General features: G+C 38.9%; 1 long non-coding RNA gene across 1 annotated transcript; it reads right to left on the bottom strand.

The window, feature by feature from the left end:
* Positions 1-556: 556 nt before the first annotated feature.
* On the bottom strand, positions 557-15,801 carry LOC106938419 (uncharacterized). Its single transcript, XR_001422614.1, has 3 exons — positions 15,448-15,801; positions 1,441-1,754; positions 557-786 (listed from the first exon to the last, which is right to left on the bottom strand). It is a non-coding gene; the product is annotated as an uncharacterized LOC106938419 (long non-coding RNA).
* Between the last annotated feature and the right edge of the window lie 4,822 nt (positions 15,802-20,623).

The raw sequence follows: 20,623 nt of genomic DNA, 5'->3' as shown, positions 1-20,623 counted from the left end.
TTTTCATATGATGATCTCATTTGTCAATCGAGACATTTTGAAACAGTAATTGTCCACTTTGGATAATCTGAAAAATGAAAAAGTCACAGAAATACAAAAACAGAAGAAATCTGCAAATGGGCACATTGTGTCTAATGGTCGAATAATAGTTATCTTTAGATAATAGTTCAATTTATTCATTCTAATTTATTTAAAGACAACAGAAGCTCATCATTTTTCTAGAGGTCTGGTTATAGGATTGCATGTAAAGCCGTTCTAAATAAAATATCTGCAGTTATGTTGCATCTCACAGTAATACCAGTTTCGTAGTCATCATCTTTCTAGTATTTTCAACACTAATTTTGCTTCAGAGGTTTGAATATGAACATTCGGATTGGATCCAATGAGACAGACGGCTTGTGGAAGAAGAAATGTACATTTTGTTCAGTCGTTAAAGATCCTAAAGGCAAGAGTTTTACTTCGATTTAGATTAAGTGCTAATTTGAAACCACGCACCCATATTTATTTCTGAACAACCAAACATTGGATCGCACCTTTTGACATCATTTTTTTTTCTCATACCTTCCAGGCAGCATATTCTCCACAGCCCCGAATGGGTGAGTGCCCCAGGGTCCTTCTTGTCCTTGTTGTGGGGATCATCCTGCGTGATGTTGGCTGTGCTGTTGCAGATGAGGGCACGGGAATACAGCCAGTAGTCCGTCCCTATGGCCACCGTCATCAGGCCGAAGGCAGCGAATGCCCCCACGGTGGTGAGGAGGATCTGGATCCCCTTCTCACACACCATGCCTTTAGGAGAGGTGCAAAGTGAGGGAGGGGATGGAGAGAGCGGAGATTAAAAGACGCAGCCCGGGAACAGACAAGCATTTGTTGTGCAGGAGAGGATTTACAGTCATAGACACTGTAAAGTTAAGCTGGAAAAGCAGCGGGTAAGGTGATAAGCGGGAGGCTGATATGAGAAGTGAGATGATGAGACAAGAAACGACAAGAGGTGGAGGCAGGTGTGGGAGGCGTGTGAGTGGCCCTCATGATGTGTCCTTGGAGGAGAGTTTAATGACTGCTGACTCTGCTTAACAAGACTGAATTGATGTGGAGCAGAGACGATCACACTCCCTTCCCCAGCTCAGTCTGCTGCATATTCATGAGCAGGACTCTGTTCTCAACCTCACAATCAGCAGAGCAGGGGATGAATGCACAAACACAAGCACGCCAGATTACACGTGTGATCACCTTGTACCAGCCGTTAACAAACCCAGCTTCTTTGCATGCACTTGCACAGGCAGCACCACTAACCTGGTTACTGCATGCCGTACTGCCCTGTGCAAGCGTGCTTTAATTTGTAAAGTTGCTCACTATTACACTGGAGCCACTTCTTACTGATAAATCTGTTTTTTTTTAACTGCATGCAGACAAAAACCTGTGAGGAAAAAGACTGATCCCTACCTGACGGCGAGTTTCTATCCTTCGACTCAATTTTGAAATCTTTTTTCTCCTTGTCAGTGAAGAACTTGCTGCCCCCTCGATCCGGACAGCATCCATCGACTGTTTTCACCTGCTCCCCTTGCTCCTTCTTGCGCTTGTTTTTCCTCTTGTGCCTCTCTCACTTTTACCCCAATGTCTTTTTTTTCCTTTATTCTTTCTTTCCTGGAGGAAGTGAAGTTTATGGGGGTTGTGGACAGCTACCCCACTCTGTCCGTCCTCCGTTAGCAGAAAATTAGCGGCGGAAAACCCATGGTCACCGCACCTCCTGTCTGTTGCTGCAAAAGAAACAGAACAAAAATATGAAGTTATTACTAATTATTTAAAATGTTAATTTGTATTTATGATCTAGCAGATGTACATGAAGTAATGATATAATTATCAATAAATAATGTACTAGGCATAGATCATTTCCCAGTGCAATGAAAGGAGTAATAAAAGCAACCACCAAACATATTTTCTAAAAACTCTGTTAATTAAATACCATTTGTTGACCTGCAAGTTGAGTTTTTGATAACAGAAATTAAGAAACTCCATTTGCGTTGTGTTGATGTGAACTGCTTATCTTGTGATAATTAAAAATTGCGATGTTGTTGTCTATCAAGCCTACATACATATGTCCTCTACTACTGTTAGAAACCAGAGTCATTATGTAGCCACTTTTCTGTTTTGTTACCACGTCAGTCTTGCTTTTGTCTGCTGATGGGGTCAGTTAACGAAACCAGAAGCTGCAATCTCAGAGAGCTACAATCGGCCCAGAAGAACTTCAGCAGTTTTCGGTATCTTCTTTTTGAGTTTTGATGTCTGTAGTAATGATGGTATTACCACACGGTGGTTCGGCATTGTTGTCGATGCAGATTTTGACAAAAATGAAGTGAAGAATCTGAGCTTAAAAGTTACCCTCAGTAGTCTAGTAAGGAACCAAAAAAGTGTGACAGCATTTTGTAAATGTTACACTCTTTTACCCAATATAGATGCAGTATATTTAAGGGGAGTGCCTCATAACTGACATAGACTTTTCACAAAATCTACTTCATTCCTTCACGTTTTTCAACAAGTTTTTCTATCGGTCAAAACACATCAAAGCTATAGCCATCCTACAGAAAGGTAAACTTCTGGTAGTTTTTGCCCCAAATTGTCTTTTTTTTTTTTCCAGTTTCAGATCCTCCCTGTGGGTTATTTCAAACACTTGAACACACCACTTTGCACAAAACGACTGAGCTGCGACCACATTGCAACTTTGAGCAAAGTGTCCTCAGCAAGACCTAGCTGGTCCTCTCAGGTGCTCTTTTCCCTTCAGTGCTGACTGAATTCCTGTGATTACCACAGAGAGACACGATGTGGGACTAGACACCAATAAAACATTCTCTCAGTGCATGCAAAAGCTACGCGTTTGCGACATTTTTTGGACCACTGGGAGAAAGTGCTTTAACCTTAAAACTTAGTCACAAAATTATTTTCCGGCTCCCAGCTTTTCTGTGAAACCATATTTGCACCCCACTAAAGAGGGTAATTATAGCAAGGGCACTGTGACAGGCTAAAGTGAGAGTGACTTCAGAGCATGTGCACAGCATCGAGTCTGAAAAGGGAGAGAGGACCAACCCGACGTTGTTACCATAGCAACCGTGAATTCCAAAGTTGGGATCAGCGGAGAGCAAAAGAGGGGAAACGAGATGGGCCGACGAGAGACGCAGAGAGGGAAAGGCAGAGAGGAGAGATGGAAATAAGACACAAAAGGGTGTATTTCCAGTCACAAACGGTTATTGACTCTGAAATCTAGCCAGACAAACCAGTACAGCAAAGCTGAGTCAATAGAAAGGTCCACTGCCACTGCAGCCCAGATGCTACCAAAAGCACAACCAAAAAAAATTAATTAAATTTACAGTTAAGTGACCTCAGCTATAAAAGAAAAATACGTTCATCCTTGTTTTTTTCTTAATACATCCAGATAAAGGATCCAAGGAAGCAGCACAGAGCATTCTACGAACACCGTTTAGCAGACATAATGCAGTTCAGTCGAGTCTTTGAATATTTAACGATGCAATATGGCACCGTGATCAAAATAGGTTACATCCTGTTTGCATTGTGAGACCCAAACCAGAGAGCTGCCTCAGAGACAGAAGGAGAGCCGGAGTGATTTTTTTAATATGTATGTGTGTGCAGCCTTATCCTCTTCAGAGCATCCGAGGATGGGTCTAGTCCAATCTTATTGAATCCCAGCAATGTTTCCCTCAGCTCCGTATGTTAGACAGTTAGCCTCGTATCGCTACGTTCAGGCTCCTCATTATGTAAACTGTCAAAGGACACCACTGCAGTGTGGCTTATTTATTACACACGGCATGTTTAAGCTGAGACACAGGAGCTATTTTGTGTCATAAAAAACATACTGAATTTTATAGGGGGAAAAAATACATTCATTTCACTCCAATCACCAATGATATAATGTGTGTGTGTGTGTGTGTGTGGGTGTGTGTGCGTGCGTGCGTGCGTGCGTGCGTGCGTGGTTCTGGCATTTAACAAATGACCTCAAGGATAACCTACTATGTTATTCCCCAAGGCAAAACCTCCCCTGAGTAGCATATCATAATTGTCACTTAATTATCTGTAAATTGTTTTTTCTCTCTTATAATTATAAACAGAGGGGAATGACAGGGAGCGTTGGGAACAAGACCAGGGAGCAACAAGGCAAAAGTAAGTGAGTGAATAAGTGAAAGGTTGTCAAATACTTTGTGTACAAGGCAAGGAGAGGGACCTTGTACACATTGGGTATTCATGAAGGGTAGGAAATATACACATTTTAAGACAATATAGACCTAAATAAAAAAAAAACCCAAAGCTTACATTGATCAACTATCAACCACTATGTGCAGTTCAGAGGTCTGTGTGCTTCTTCAAGCTGGTTTGACTTTTATTATAAGGAACTTTTACAGCAGCTTTAACATTTTTATATTTTTTAAATATTAAAATGTTAGGGTTAGGGGAGTAGGGTTAGGATTCCTGTGTGTGTGTTTTTTTAAAGTCATTTTTATACCCAAATACAATCCCTTGTTATAGTACACTTTTATGACAACAAAGGTAAAAAATCAAAACTTACTGGCTACTGTTAGACAAAGTCCATTATGTCCTCTTAGCTCAAATATGAAAAATAAAAATCCTGAAATGTCCCCAATGCTCCACCAAATTGTCTGCATAGTAGGGACAGCAATGAACTATTTATCTGCACATGTCTTTAGGTAGCAGAACTATGTGGTGATGCTGTAAGGGTACATAGAAATGCAGGTCAAGATGTTGATTTTAACCTTTTCAGGATATAAGAGTAAATATAAATATCGTCAGAGAGCAGAACTATGATCCAAAACGTTTTTGGACATTTTGTTGAATTACACACAAATAGTCCAATTTATTCCCAGGTGAAAGTTCTTCTGAGGCAAATGGCATGTTGACCCTTTCAATGCACTTGTTAACTTAAATTAAATTTCCAGCTTGAGTTAATAAGCCAGTATGTTATGTTTTGAAGAAGGACAGAGCAAGTTTGTGTGCTTTGAAGAACAAATACTCCATCCTACAATCACGGCCCTCAGAGTGTTCATGGTAAGTCTGCATCACCCAGAGCAGCACAGGCCAGCCAGAGGCCTATTAGTTGCAGCAGGACAACTGCAGCACCAAACACAGCAGCAGCCAAGCCAGTGGCCGCAGAGCCCATTACAGAGCAGGTGTTCACCTGTCAGAAAACCTCAGATATAATCACATCTACCTGCATGACTCATTCCCAGCACGACAGAATACCTTTGTTTTTGTAGAAGCCCACCCAATATGTTGTAGCTATAATACCGAAGCCATAAATCACAGAGCAGATTTGAGTCTTGTAGCAGCTGCTCCATTAGCTATTCATTGCATAAATCAACCACCAAACTGCTTGTTGAATAAATGATGACAGCTGTAATAAGTTTTCCACACGTGGAAGGCCCTGGTCTTGTGTGAGAATCAGCATAACAAAGTGCCACCCCACTGACTAATACCAGCGAGGTTGAAGAGACGGGTCTTGTGTTGAAATATTAAAAGTCACATTTACAGCTAGTGGAAATGGCAAAGGGTTTTACTGATTCCTTAATTGAAAAGAAGAAAAAAAATATGCTCCAGGCCTACTTAAGATGAAAGTTTCTAAAAATAAAAACAGTGCATTCTATTCTGAGATGGCAGCAGAGGGAGCATTTGCAAAAAACACACAAACATCCAAGTCATTCTGAGCAGAAATTATTTCTGTTCTCTTGTTGCACACCTGAGCTCTCTGCTGAAATGTAATAGTATTAATATTATTGGAACGCCCGTATCTATGTCAGCAGAAACGATGCACATATGCAGGTGCACTGAACACGATCCGCAAGCGAGGAAATCTTTGGCATGTAAGCACACACACAGGCTTAAGCCCCCACAACTGTCAAAATGATAAAGAAATCCTAAAATAGGTCATTTTTTTCAAAGCAGCTTCAAAGAACAGCTGAGCAGCCATTAAGCCAGAATGAAAAGTCCACTAGGTCCTCAGACTGCATGTAACCCAGGGTTTCTACAGTCTTAGCAGATCTGCCAGAGAAAGTAACACCTTGGTCTAAAAGGTTCCCAAAATAAAGCGTGTCAGAATAACTCTATGCTTATGAACCCATAAACCTGTGCTTTTAAAAATAGACATATTAGCAATCATGCATGCAAAGTACCTTCACTATTTTGCTATCTGTTGCAAGATGACCCATTAAATGTGAAGAATTTATGCAGAAGGAAAAATTAGAATTGAAACAAATGTTACATCCTCTGCAGCAGTGTCCAATGTTTTTTTTATTTGCTTAAAAACAATAAATTTACTTATGATTTTGTCATTCTTACCTGCTCTTCAAAAAAACAAAAAAAAAAACAACATAAGAAATAGAATATAAAAATACAAGTAATATAATAATTGTAGATCTGAAATTGAAAGAGTCATGCACGTTTGCCTTAAAAGGAACATGTGGACAATGAAAACCCAAAATTCAGTGTCTCAGAATATTAGGATACTAGATGAGACAATTAAAAATTGAACAGAAATGCCAGGCTTTTGAAAAGGATGTTCATGTCTATGCGCTCTATTGAGCATGAATTACTGCATCAATGCAGCGTGGTACGGAAACAATTAGCCTGTGGTTCTCCTGAAGTGTAAAGGAAGCCCAGGTTACTTCAGGTAATCTGCAATGTTGGGTCTGGAGTCTCTCATCTTCCTTTTGACAAAAGTATTTAGATCAGTCAAACAGAGTATCATAATTGTCGATGAAGCAGCTTTTAGTATAGTTGACTAAGTCCTGCTAGGAAATTAAATGAGCATCTCTGTAAGATCTGTCAGCAGATGCAGGCATGAAGTGCTCTTAATTTTCCTGATAGAAGGCAGTGCTGACTGAGTACTTCAGAAAACACAATGGACCTACACCATCGTATACCAGCAAAAGTCATCACTAACTGCGGGAACTTCTCACTGGACTTCAAACAACATTGATGGTATGGTTTTCTACTCTTCCTCCAGACTCTGGGATTTTGACTTACAAATGAAATGCAAACTTTCCTCTCATCTGAAAAGAGGACTGTGGAAAAGTCCAGTTCTTTTTCTTCTTTCCCCAGGTGAAACTGTTCTTAAGTTGTCTCCGGTTCAGGAGTGACTTGACAAGAGGAATGCAACATCTGTGGGATTCCTCTCTGAGTAACGGCTCCTGATGTGCTGACTACAGCTTCAGTTCTCCTAGTGAAGCTTCCCCAAATATTGGAGTAGCTTTTGCTTGACAATCCTCTTAAGAATGTGATTATTCTTTTTGCTGGTGAAACTTTTTTTCTTCCACTAAACCTTCTATGAAGATGCTTGGATGCAGCAATCTGAGTACAACCAGCTTCCTCAGCAATTATCTTTTGTGGCTTACACTCCTTAGGGAGGAAATATTCTGGAAATCTATCAAGAGTCCCCTTGACTGTGTGGCCCATGTATTGTCAATATATGAGGGTTTTTAAATGCTTTATTGCAAGCCATAATCATCCAAATTAAATTACATATTTCACTCATATTGTCTGAAATGAGTGAGAAACATTTAGAATGGTTTCATGATTTACCTTTTTGATATACAAAGTCCAAAATATTTTAGACTGATGACTTTGCTTGCTATTATACAACTTCATTTTTGAGCAACAACCACTGGATACAGATTACTATTTCATTCATCCTGACTATAAGATAAGAAAGCAAGTAATGTTTTAAATTAAAATGAATGCTTTGCGTTGTGCCAAAAACAATTTCCATTTTTAGAAGAAGTTAATTTGTCAGCATCTTTTATGAAAGCCCTCCCGTCAGCAGAAATGTCACACAAAAATGTTAAAACATCCATCTGGACAAACCGTCTGCGCTCGTGTGCCACATGGTCCATTTTTTAATATTTATCAAAATATATGCAGAATTACATAAATGACACAGGGCACATTTCAGACAGCCATGCATTAGTGATTCTAAACAATATTACAGTAAGCACAGCAAAGGCAAAAAATAGTTGATAATTTTCCTTTTACTCAAAGAGTTTGCATCTGCCTGCTGTGCAAGAGCCACATAATCCATCACCAACAGAAATAACTCAGTCCCAATCTGAATAAAACCTCACACAAGACATCAGCAAGACATTTTAAAACCGTAACATGTTGATTAAAAACATGACAACATTCTACATTTCCTTTAGTTCCTCATTTGATCGCTCAGTGCTGACGAGGGAATGAGGAAATATTTATGATGATTGAAAACAGGATCCTAAAAGGTGGACTTCTCACAAAATGTAATGTATTTACATAAATTGTGCAAGAAACATAATGGGAGATTAAATGCATACAAACTCACATGCAAGTATTTAACTGCTCTAATGTGAGGACGTCCTCTTTAGTTCTCCAGTATCAGCACTGTGGTGTAATTATGCTCCTAACTGAGTTCGCTGTTTTCTTCAATAGCTTTGTAAGGTTGTTAACTTTATGAGAATACCCAGAATCCTGGGAAATATTGGTCGAAAGCTGAAATGCTTACAAGACATTAAGAAGAGAAGTACCCTCAATGTATTTTAGCACAATAAGACGAGACATTCAAGAAAACTGACATGAATACATTGGGCTATTATCCTGTCAATTCCAATAAAAAGAATAATTTGCCTAAATTTAAGAATTTTTTTTTTCATCTGACGCGTTTTATTCATCCCAACAATATATTTTTTGATCATTTACAAGCCAAAAATGTGAATTCTCTTACTTTTATTCCAAAACATCACCATTAGATCTTTTCAAAGAATACATGTCGAAAGCTTTGCTGCAGATGGACTCCCTTGTATTAATTGAAAATATTTTACTACAAGAAAAAATGCAACAAATAGCTCAGTGTGTAGTTCGTACATTATTAAACTAATGGTGAAAATATTGGCGCAGCCAGACGCCACGAGGTTTCCATCAAGGCCTTGAAAGCAAATACCGAACAACATCTGATGATATTCAGAGATTCCCAGACCTCCCATCCACATCTACCTGTTGCAGCTCACCGCAGAGACTCGGGGGTTTTTCCCCACTCCATCTGTGAGATATCATCTCTCCAGACTCTCCTCGGTCTGCCTTCAGAATCTCTTCCTGAGGACCTCAATTGGAAGAAGGCCTCCAGAGGGAATATTTAGCACTTTAACTGGCTGCTTTCATTGCATAACTCCTTGAATTATCCACAAAGCGTTTAGTTTGTGACAAGACTTGTCATGTTTTGAAAACTGGTTTCTACTGGAGTTAAAGGTTTAGGATTCTTTTGAAGCCCTCCATAGGGTTTAGACAACAAATATGTTCCCCTTGTCCAAAAATATAGGTTCATTAGTTTGATTTAGTGTTGCACAGTTAGTGATTTTGTAGTTGTATTTAGCGAGTATTCAAATCCCTTTATTGACCTCTGATAAAAAAAAAAAAGTGACAAAGGCCAAATCTAGCAAGCTTTTCTGCATCCTTTCACTTATTTATTATGCTGGGCATAATAAATTTATTATGCTGTGCATAATAAATAAGCACTAATAGTCTATCAAGCTGATGAAAGGTTGTTAATTACTCAAGCTCTGCATTGGGAGAGAAAACGTTGGTGACTGACATGTTCTCTGTTAAAGGACCTTGGAAAGGTAAGAACGGTCTGACAGAAAATGTACTGATTTTGAAACTGAAACTTTTTAAAACCTCGTCTACTTTTGACCAGCTCATTTCTAGATCCTAAGCCATAGAAGGTTAGTATAGAGTAATACTTCAAAGTACAATTACTTTTTTCTGTTCACACTAGTTATCCACTTCCATACTGCTTTTTATATCAAAATCTTTATTTGGCATGCTCATGTTTAAATTGTCACTATTTCTAATTAATGGCACCACAGTATTTATGGCATGTTTACTTAATTAAAAAAAACCCTACAATTCGTGTTATATTACTATCACTATCTACTAACAAAATATGTTCATTGTGGAAGCATATGGCATCACAGTACATCACAATCATGAATATATTACAGTATTAACATCTGGTTATATTCAGTAAGTTAAAATATTAATCCCAACACAAAGCCATTTGTCAAATTAAGTTAACTATTTGAAAATAACATTTAAGCTGATATTAAAAATACCTCTCATTAAACCCACATTTCATATTTTTTATGGGTCTGATATAATATTATAATCTTAAACTGTGAGTTTTATCAACTTTGAGTAAATTAAATATCATAGTCAATTCCTTTTACTAAAAGATATGAAAACTACATAACCAGCAGGGTCTGTGTCATCTGTTGGCCGTCATATTTCAGTTTGAACTGGAAAGTATTTCTTGCACCTGTACGTTACCTACATTTGGAGTCCACATTTTTATTCCACTAAGCTCTGAAGTCTCCACAGCTTATTCATTAGTATCTCTGAATTTACCGCTGATATATCATGACTTCAAAGGACGGACAAATTACTGAGCGTTTGACCCATGAATGCACATTTGAATGAAGCACATGTGATCAGAATCACCCTTGCTTTCTTTGGAGCAAGTGGACATGAGCCAAATTTCGGAGTGTTATTTTTCTTTTATGCCTACAGAGACAGTTAAAATGTAGATATTTTTTTCATCCATGGGATGACAAGGAGAATCAACTCAGAAATTTATACTGGTGCCAAATTCAGATCCGGAGTCCCATCACACAAGTATTAGCATACATGAAAAAAAAAACAAATTGCTACACATAGTTTAAAGCCACTATTACATTTTTAGCATTAACTTTCCGCAACATGGCAATTCTGTCACAGTCAGAGAATCACAGACAATCGATTGGTGGCTAGAATCAACAGACCGACCAGTTGGAAGGTCAAAATTCTGATATTTTCTTTACTGAATGCATCATAGTAAGAGCTGAAGCTTCACAATGCCAGCAACACTCTCAAAAATGCTTCTGGGGGGGAAGAAGTCTCACTGTTAGCTATTTTTAATGTCAGTGAGACGTTTGAAATGAAGCACAAGTAAGAAAGAGGGTCATTAATCCGTGTTTGTTGCAAATTTGTATTTTCTACTAAGTGTCGAGGCACGTCTGCTGTTAATTTAAATGAAACGAGAGCAAGACTTTCAGCTGACAACAGGAAGGCCAAATGTATTGAAGCATAGATGCTCTGTTTTAAGCTTTTGTCTTAATTTGGAGATGTTATGGTAAAGATCTACAGCTTATAGAATCTACACAAAGAGACTGCTGCTTTAGTAACACTACCAATGCTAATAAGATTAGCTTTGTTTTAAAGTAACGGTAAAGCCTCTATGAAAGCAACTGTTCTCATTATTATGTCATCTCCCCTCCTGACATGAATAATAAATGATGGCTCACAGCAGGGAAACTAGAAAAAAATAATTTGAATGGCCTTCTAATTTCTATAAGTATTATAGGACCTTAACAAAAATCAGGATCAGTTCATATTATGAGGTTTACCAAAAAATTGCACAATTGCTAAAGAAAATGTTATCTTTAACCCATTTAATAAAGAAACAAAATCCACAGCAATACACTGTAAACATCTGAACATACTGCCATTATCTGCTACAGTGTTGTCAGAAATAAAGTAATTATTAAATTGAAACTGTATGATAATTTTACTCTCTGTACCATAAAAAATATATGTAATTTCAAGTATCACATAATGAACAACAATTTCACCTCTTTATTATTTAGCTAAGTCAGCTGACGAGCACAACAGGAAACGAATGCTACAGGTTTGTCACTGCTGCTCATTTAATAATTGCAATCTGCAGCTTAGAGTTGCAGGCTTCAGCTATGTTACTGTATTCACACGTTTTGCAGAATAACACTACTTACACATACAGAGATGCACTACTTCCCATCACCAGACTGGGTCTCCTGTATCATTACTGCATTTCCAGTCATCTCAATGTTTTGTCTAAACCGCTCTGTTGGTGAAAACGGAACTAGGCCATAATGAGGACGGTCTATAATCACAAGGCTGTGAAGCAGAAAGTCCTGAGTCATGTCAAAATTGCAACTAGGAGTCATTTTCCTAAAAATATCATAACTTTAATAAAGTTTGACTACAGAGTCTTTCTGCTTGGTTGTAGGAGGCTGTGCTTTTCCAGTCACACTAACTTTAAGTACATTACTATAGAGGTCTTTTCCACTGAGACTGAAGTCAATTAGAAAACTTTAATAAACTTTCTCACTGGAACTTTTAACAAATTTTTTTTCCCCCCCCCCCCCCCCATGATTTGGATTTCCTTGAGCTTATTACTTAAACGTAGCCAAAACACAGTGTTTAGATGACAAGTATTGGCTTAAGTTGCAGTATTTGAAACTGACGGCAGTGTTTTGGATCGCTTAATTTGCTTGGGATCCTAGGAGCCTATTTAACTGAAACACACAATGTTGTTACACAGCAGTGCAAGGCTTTTCTCCTGAGTCTCCGCTTGACTAAAGAGAGGGAGAGTGGAACAACTCTGAAAGCTCAGACTACCAGGAAAATTGCAACAAAGGCATTGATCCTCTGAACAATAGCTACATGACAGATCTGATGATGGCTGCAGAATCGTTTCCCTGCAGAGGGGAACAGAGAGTAAGAGACAGACCTGGCCACCCAAACAGCGACCACATGCGGGCAAAACAGCTCAGAAAAGCAAATAAAAACACCCAGAGAGATTATTTCAGGTCACTGGGAACCACTTGAGTATTAGACGATTATGATTTGGCAATCAGTAAAACAAAAACCTTACCCCTGAGTGGGCTTCGCATCACTACAGTCTGCAGTGAGTCACCTCGCTGTGTAAGCAGCAGATCTCAGAGCCAACTAAGAGGTTTCAATGTAATCTAGCATCCACAGAGATGATCATCAAAAACCTCCCAGATCACCTCGCACACATGGCGCAGAGAAAGTTTAACACATGGCAGGTGGAGGAGCTGAGGGTGCGACCAGCAGACAATAAACCGACTGTCTCTGAAGGAGGAATTTCACATTTTTAAAGAAAAACAGCAGGGAGTCGGTGGGAAGAAGATGAGGCAACAAACTATCATAACTCAGCAGGTAGAACGGGTCTGGATTCTGATCCATGGCTTCAGCAACCCACATGCTGATGTATGCTTAGAACAATGTAGGGAACTGTATTGCATCTTATTGGCTGTGTGAATGAACAGTAATAAAAAAAAGCTCTTTGCATGGGAAAATTAGCAGTTGAAGAGGGCAGAAGGATCTGAATCTTGAACATTTACGTTGCTGTTTAAATTATTAGCGGTAATACGAACTGTTTTCATAATAAGTGTATCAACAGGAGGAGAGAAGTAGGAAGGTAGAGCGAAGCTTAAAAAACTTATGCTTTCCATTCCTAAGGTTTAAAGTTTCTAAAGAAGATAAAGTAAAGCAATTCTCCTCCGTCTACCATTTGTTGCTGCTCACTGCTCGTCAGCAGACTTATAGATGGTACACTCTTTTTTCTCATTTAAACAATAGATAAGATGGTCTGTTTTGAAATGTTCACGGTCAGTTTATAGAACTGAAGTCAGCAGGTTTAAAGTGATGTAAATCATGCCTAACAGGACTTCACAGAGTTCCAGCTCCAGCCTAGTTTTGCTTCCATGCAGACAGAGACATAACACCCAGTCCAAGTGTAGGCACCAAATACACAGCAAACAGGAGAAACTGCAATGAGGGCAGGAAAGGCAGAAGAAGAACAAAAAGACAGTGTTTTTCAGTACAGTGTGGGAGATCTGCTTTGTTCTCCGTCTGGATAATTTATCTCCCTGAGATCACAAAGGAAGCCAAAACTGAACAGATTCTCGCTTTTAAGTTCTGTTTTCTTCTTCTTCTTCTTCTGTTCTGAGCAGACACTGTCCAAAACAGGGCATTAGTGCCCTCCTATGAGCCTGCAGTTAAAACTGTTCATCTCTGAGTGATGGGCTGTGGTTCAACGTAGCTAAAATATGAACAGCAGAGCGGTATTGATGAGGTCCAAGCAGCTCATGCTTACAGACAGGGACAGGTCTGAAAGAAAATGTCGAAAAGGGCCAATATTCTGTGCAGTTAAACACATTATTTTCACTTGAGTCTCTGTGTAGAAATCAAAATAACAATAAATAAATACAACACGATTTTAGATGCAATAGCAGTAATGGTTTCTTTTGCATTTCAAACAAATGCGATATCACATTCTCAATTTCGTGTGTGTATGTATATGAAAATAAAAAGTGAAAGTATTTTTAATCAACATTAGAATACTGGTAGAATCCCACGCCGGCCTCCGGACATTCTGAAATGACTTAAAGTCCGATACGTGTGTGGAAAAATTTAATGTTTGGCAAACTCGTCTACATCAAGAAGGTGGATCAGCATTAAACTGCAGGAGGGGAAAACTGCTGGACATTCAAGCTGCATTTGTAGCCTTTCCTGAAACTGCAGCACTTTGCAGACAGATCACCGTAAGTGCATGAGACAACTGCAGACTTCAGAGTATTTGTTTGCCTCTGTGTAGAAAGGTTGCAGCCAGATCTAGGATGGCACTAACTTGCACAGAAACTCCCATCTGCTGCAGTCAACATTCTGTGTTGCTTTATGACTTTTCCTTCCGCCTTTTGCTTCATGTCATCGGCTGCATATAGGCAGCATGTGAACCCTGATAGCAGTCTGGTGGGAACATGAATTTTCAGGATCCATCAGCATGATGTGTTTCATGGGGTTCAACATGGAGCTGTACGTTTAGCCCTTCTCTGCGCTGCACCGATGGCAGCTCGGCAGCAGGAGTGCAGACCAGTGATTAAACTAAACACCTTTACGAGTTTGGAGCTACAGCGCTGCCATCGTGGACAGCCCAGTTATAGTGATGCGGACTGCGGTGCATTTATTAGCAGAGAAAGGCACACACGCTCACACACACGCACACACACACACACACATCACCATGCATGCAGAGGCTAACACGGTGGAAAATGGACGCCAGCATCAAGCCACAGAGCAGACAAGAGAGACAAATCTCACATTAAGACGCGGATTTTGTTCCGTCATCCATTGGTTGACCAATTTCTGCAAATTCAACAGATATTTCAGCCTCACACCTGCCGTGCAAATGCAGAATGGGAGAGTGGGAGCGGATGGGGGGTTCATCCAAGCAAGCAGTTACAGGGATCTAATATGCATAAAAGACGTTGTAATAGCTAATTATAGACCCGGGCAAATAGACGGGAACATTTATCAACAGCGTCTAATTAGAGCGATGGCAGAAGTCTGAGAATTACTATCATTATTTGTCTCTGCAGATCCCACACTGTAGCACTGTTAATAGGTGAGTGAAGCGGATTAATGTTGCATGTAAATTGCACTGGGTGAACTGGTGATCCGAAACACTGCAAAGTCAAAACACAACGCTGCCACAGTGGGATTAGTAAAAGAAACGTGCAGATCTCTTACCTTCAGTTCCTTTTTATATATATCTCTCTCTATATATATATATATAAAAATTCACAGCGTCCTTGCACTCCCCAAGAGATGGAGACTGAGGGGGGAAGAAGAAGGCAAGGGGGGGGGGGGGACTGTTGAGAGGATAAATAATCGAGGCAATAAATAAATAAATAAATAAATAAAATGTTTTTAAAGGGATTGCAGCAAGAAATGATAGAAATAAGAAGAAGCACCCAAGGGAGGTTTGCAGCAATTCAAATTAGTCTCTGATGGAAAAGGGTTGAACATGCATTACAAAAAAGGCTAATACAGGACACGTCACTGAGCACGGATTTGTCTGCCGTGGATGTGGCCGCTGCGCGTGTGTGTACTCGGGGAGAATGCGTCTCCCCCGCCCATCGGGTTGGTTGGATGAGCGCTTGCCTGCCTCCCTGACCGCCATGAAGTTAGCTTCCGATTTGAAACTTGACCAATGGGTCGTTCTGCTGCATTTTAACTACTTTGGACTTTTTTATTTATTTATTTTTTTTATTTTATTTTTTTTAATCATTTTTATCCACTTTGTTAGGAAATCTAAAATACTCCTAGCAGTCAAATCTCCACCGATTTGATTGTGTCATCTCTGAGGCTAATGAATATTCATTGCATATTCGATAAAACACAGCTTGTTATTTTTCAAACCTTAATGTAATTGTGGAAAAACAAAAACTTTTTTCCCTCTTATCAACATCATAATTGCTTTTTTTTTTTTAAGAGTTTTGGAAATTAGATAAAGATGTCACAGCAAATTGTGTGTGTTTTTTTAAGTTTACTGATTATAAATAAAACCATAATTCTCTCCCTGTAATATTACATAAGACCAATGAAATAGTTTTGTAATACAGAAATTTTGGCCTTCTATGAAATATGTCCATGTACTCTCGAGTACAGTATCTCATAAAAGTAAGCGCACCCCTCACATTTATTGTATCTGTCATTTGGACAACACTGAAGATATATTTAAAGTAGCAGGTGTACAGCTTGTGTGAGAAACTACAATACTTAGATTTGCTCAAATTTGTTCATCAGCGCAGCGCTGCATGACGTGATCCACCTGTGGTTCTGATGAGGAGCTAATGAAGCTGTTTACATACTTCAACTCCTCAAGCATTGTGGAGGCTCATAAAACCTGAGATTACAAGGGTTTTTGTGTTGCATTTTTGAAACGTCTTATTAATCAAATTCACCGCGACTGAATAGCGTGCTTAAGAGACCGCTTTTTGAATTTCCTGTAATAATGAAGGTTCTCTGAGGCCCTTAATCCCACTTTAAAAAGCCCAAAATGATTTAGTCCACACTTGCACCCAGTTGGTCCAACCTCATCGTGTATACAGCGATCCGATACCAAGAGGGGCAAGACAAGAGCAGGCAGGAAAAGTTAGGCGTTTCCTCATGAAATGCAATTTAGGAAACCAACAAGAACAATAAGGAAAGGAGAGGCAGGGACATTTTATTTGACCAGAGAGATGGCAAGCACACTATAAACAGTTTGTGTCAATATCAGCAGCTCTGTGTCAGAATCAGGGCTAAATGTCAGGGCTTTGAATTAGATTAAATATGATCACAAGTACATTACTCTCACCGTTATTTCCTCTAATTATTTGTCACCGAGATGTCAAAGCTCTTGCTTTGACAGCAATTGATCAGCAGATATTTAGTGTCACTTAGTTGCTTGTAACTTTGTTTTTGTCCCATATGAGATCGGTCTTTGTTTTATTTTTGGGCAGCAGAGATATGGCCTTGAAATGTTTGCAGTTTTGCTAAGTCTCATTCTTGTTGTTGAACAAGGCTTTTCGATCAAAACTGCAGGCAAGTCACCCTTATACTGCTTTAGATGTACTTGCACTTTTGTGTCCTCCATGTTGAGTCGCTGGTTTGCTCCTGGACTAATTTAGTTAGCCTAACCACTTCTGGAAAGGTTTCTATTCCATATTTTCTCTATTTGTAGATAATGTCCTTTTTACTTATTTGTTTTTTTAACCTTTATTTAAACAGGGTTTCCCATGGAGATACAAGATCTTATATAAAAGAGAGACCTTTTTTGAAATAAAAATGTACATCTGATTCTCAAACCCTTTGAAATGGCTTTGTAAGACTTTCCAGAATGACATTTCAACGACTTTTTGTCTCATCTGTTATTGAATTTCTTTAGGTCGGAGCATGATGAGTTGCTCCTTGAGATCTTTTATGAATCTGTATGAATTGAGTTAACTTATCAGGGTTATTCTAATTCATGTTGACTTTGTAATCTGTAAATTCATTCTGTCAATATTTTTACCTGACAGTTTTTAAGTTAGACTCTATAAACCAGGTGAACACTCAAACCAAAACAAGCAAAAAGAAAACTTAAAGTAATTCTGTTTCAAGTTTTCACAGATTGAATGAAAGTTTTCACACGGCTCAAGCGCCCGCAGTTTGAGACCTTGCACGAGTCGTGAAATTCAGCGGAAGAGCCCTTTAGTCGAGTTGCGCATCGCAAGCTACATTTCGGACGCCAGCTTCTGTTCGTGTCTTCTTGCCTTGTCTGCTCCTCTATTTCTTCCACATCTCACCAGACGCATGCAGGCAACTTGTCGCATTCAGCCTAAAAAAATGCAAAATAAAGTAAAAAAAAACAAATATACTCCTCATTATTGGCAAACACCTTGTGAGGTTATGACACAGGATAATAACTCCAACAGTCTGCGGAGATCACGACGCGGGTTTAAACCCCCTCATTTTACTTCCTCTCTGCTGTGCTGTGGTCTGGATGTGCTTACTGGAGCGTGTGCCGTGCGCGCAGGGCTTTGTAAGCCCCCTGTTAGACCAGGTTCCGTGTGTGTGTGTGGTGGGGGTTGTGGGGGGGGGGGGGTTGATTGTAACATTTTGTTACTGGAACGCCTCTGCGGGACACTTGTCCTGCGTGGAAACGACGCTGATCACAGTCGATCTGGGACATGGAGCAAGAGCGCAGCCCTGCGGCAGCACACATCCACAGGTTAAGATGTGAAAAATGAATTAGAGAGGGGAAATCAACATTATTCATAGCAATTTCATATCATTGTCACTAAATGAAATTAGTAAAGATGTCTCTTGCTTTGTTTTTTTTTTTATATAAGTTGTTTGACTGTATTTATTCATCAGTACACACACACACACACACACACACACACACACACACACACATATATATATATATATATATATATATATATATATATATATATATAAAGTACTAGTTCAGGGCTGTTGCTTGTTATGACCTTCAATTGCCAATTGCCATAAAATGGCTTTACTACCCAGTTCACCCCCTTAAACACACACACACACACACACACACACACACACACACACACACACATAGAAAAGAGGGGAGAGGCCGAGCTTGATAGAGCTAATCCAGAGTGGCAGGTCTTTCATGCAGTAATGGTGAGGGTGAAAAGAGAGATCCACTCAACCCACACACATAAAGTGGAGCACACACTCACATGGATAAACAAAAGGAAAGGACAGAAGCAAACCCACAAACAGAGAGCGTGCTATCACAGAGAGTGTATCAGGAGTAAGGCTGGCTTTAGTCTCAGCTGTTGACACAATCACTCAGATAATGTTGAATTTAGCAGAGCACACAGGCTTTTTTATCGACCTGCTTGGTGACGCTTGACGTGTTTGACTTTAAGGCCCAAAACCTTAAAGTCAAACGTCTACAGCAGGTGTTTGATTTTCAGGAAGACTTGCATATATCTCAAATGGGTTTTGACAGACATTTCTTATTAATAGATAATGTCTCTTTTTTTCTTCTTCTTTTGGAATCCCTACTGATTTTTGATCTATTTATTCATTTCAGAGTTACTTTTGGGATAAATGGAAATAACCTTTACACAAATGCATAGTGGCAAATGCACAGTCAGACTCGTGCACTCATACACAACTCTGATCAATTCTTGGCTCCAGGCTGTGGTGGCTTGGCGTGACTGAAGAGGGAGGCTGGTAAATACCCTGTGGTTCACTGCAGTGCACCACTTGCAGAGATTCCCTGGCTTCTTTTTCTTCTTTTTCCTTTTTTAAGGGAAAAGTCAGAAAATAATCCTTGTTCTGCATGTTTTCACCGAACACCATTAAGATAAAACTTATCCTCATTTTAAACGCTGATTAAGTAAGACTCTACTCTTCTACTTTTCGGTCAGTTAATATTATTAAAGTTTCTTCTATTTAGTAATTTCGAGAATAATGAGAATTGTTTTTGGAGGGCTTCTTTCTTCAGATGTTGACTTTTGCATAGATTTTCTTACCATTTGTTGGACTAAATGTCTCGGGTCAAACACTTTGTGTATCTTTCTTCAAACTTACAAGAGTTTACTAGAAATTGGGCCAATTCCTTCCAACAGAATGAACGTGAGTCAGGTTTGTTCACATACATTTTTTCTATTGATCTAAAGTCCCAAACATTGACTTTGTTATATGTAACTAAAGTAGCAATATCATTAGAGTATTTTTTTGTGACCAAACTTTTTCTTCCTGGGTGTTGCACTGTGCTGTTTCTTCAATATTTGTACATACTATCATAAATTTTGTGGAGTGCAATATGATGCTGCCATCCCTGCCTCTTATTTCCACATTGGTTTATATATATACATACCAAAAAAAAAAAAAAAGCCCAGATATATTACCAAAAACAAACAGAACCCGCACACAAAGATGCTAAAACATGACAAAATGAATCCCCAATAGAAGTTTTAATAAAACATTGAGTTAAAGATGTCAACTCTATAACAGCAGTAATTTTGTCAATATTTCCTCTATTGCATTTGATCAGATTTTAAAGCTGCAGTATCACTGAAGCACTGAAAAGCAATTGCTTTAGCTTGTTTTGTGATTATATATATATAAACAGTGAAATAAAATAAAATGTGAACTGATTTCTGAGAGAAGCTTCAATTCTTTTGTGCATTCATACACAGGTAAAAAAAAAAAGAGCTGAGTATGCAGATAAAAAAAGAGCTACAACATGAGAAATAGTAATGCAGTATAACAGCTGGAGGACTTTTAGAGATAATTACATAATCCAACAAAATGATAAAAAAAAAAAAAAAAAAAAAAACCTTTTTTTTTAAAGAAAAAAAAAAGCTTTTATCATCCACTGGCCAGGATGGCGGCCCCGGGAACC

Source organism: Poecilia latipinna, unplaced genomic scaffold (genome assembly GCF_001443285.1).
Source record: "Poecilia latipinna isolate Pla-1442-1.1 unplaced genomic scaffold, P_latipinna-1.0 Scaffold2588, whole genome shotgun sequence".
NCBI classification, from domain to species: domain Eukaryota; kingdom Metazoa; phylum Chordata; class Actinopteri; order Cyprinodontiformes; family Poeciliidae; genus Poecilia; species Poecilia latipinna.
The sequence above is the reverse complement of the archived record's forward strand: the minus strand, read 5'-3'. Positions and strand labels throughout refer to the sequence as shown.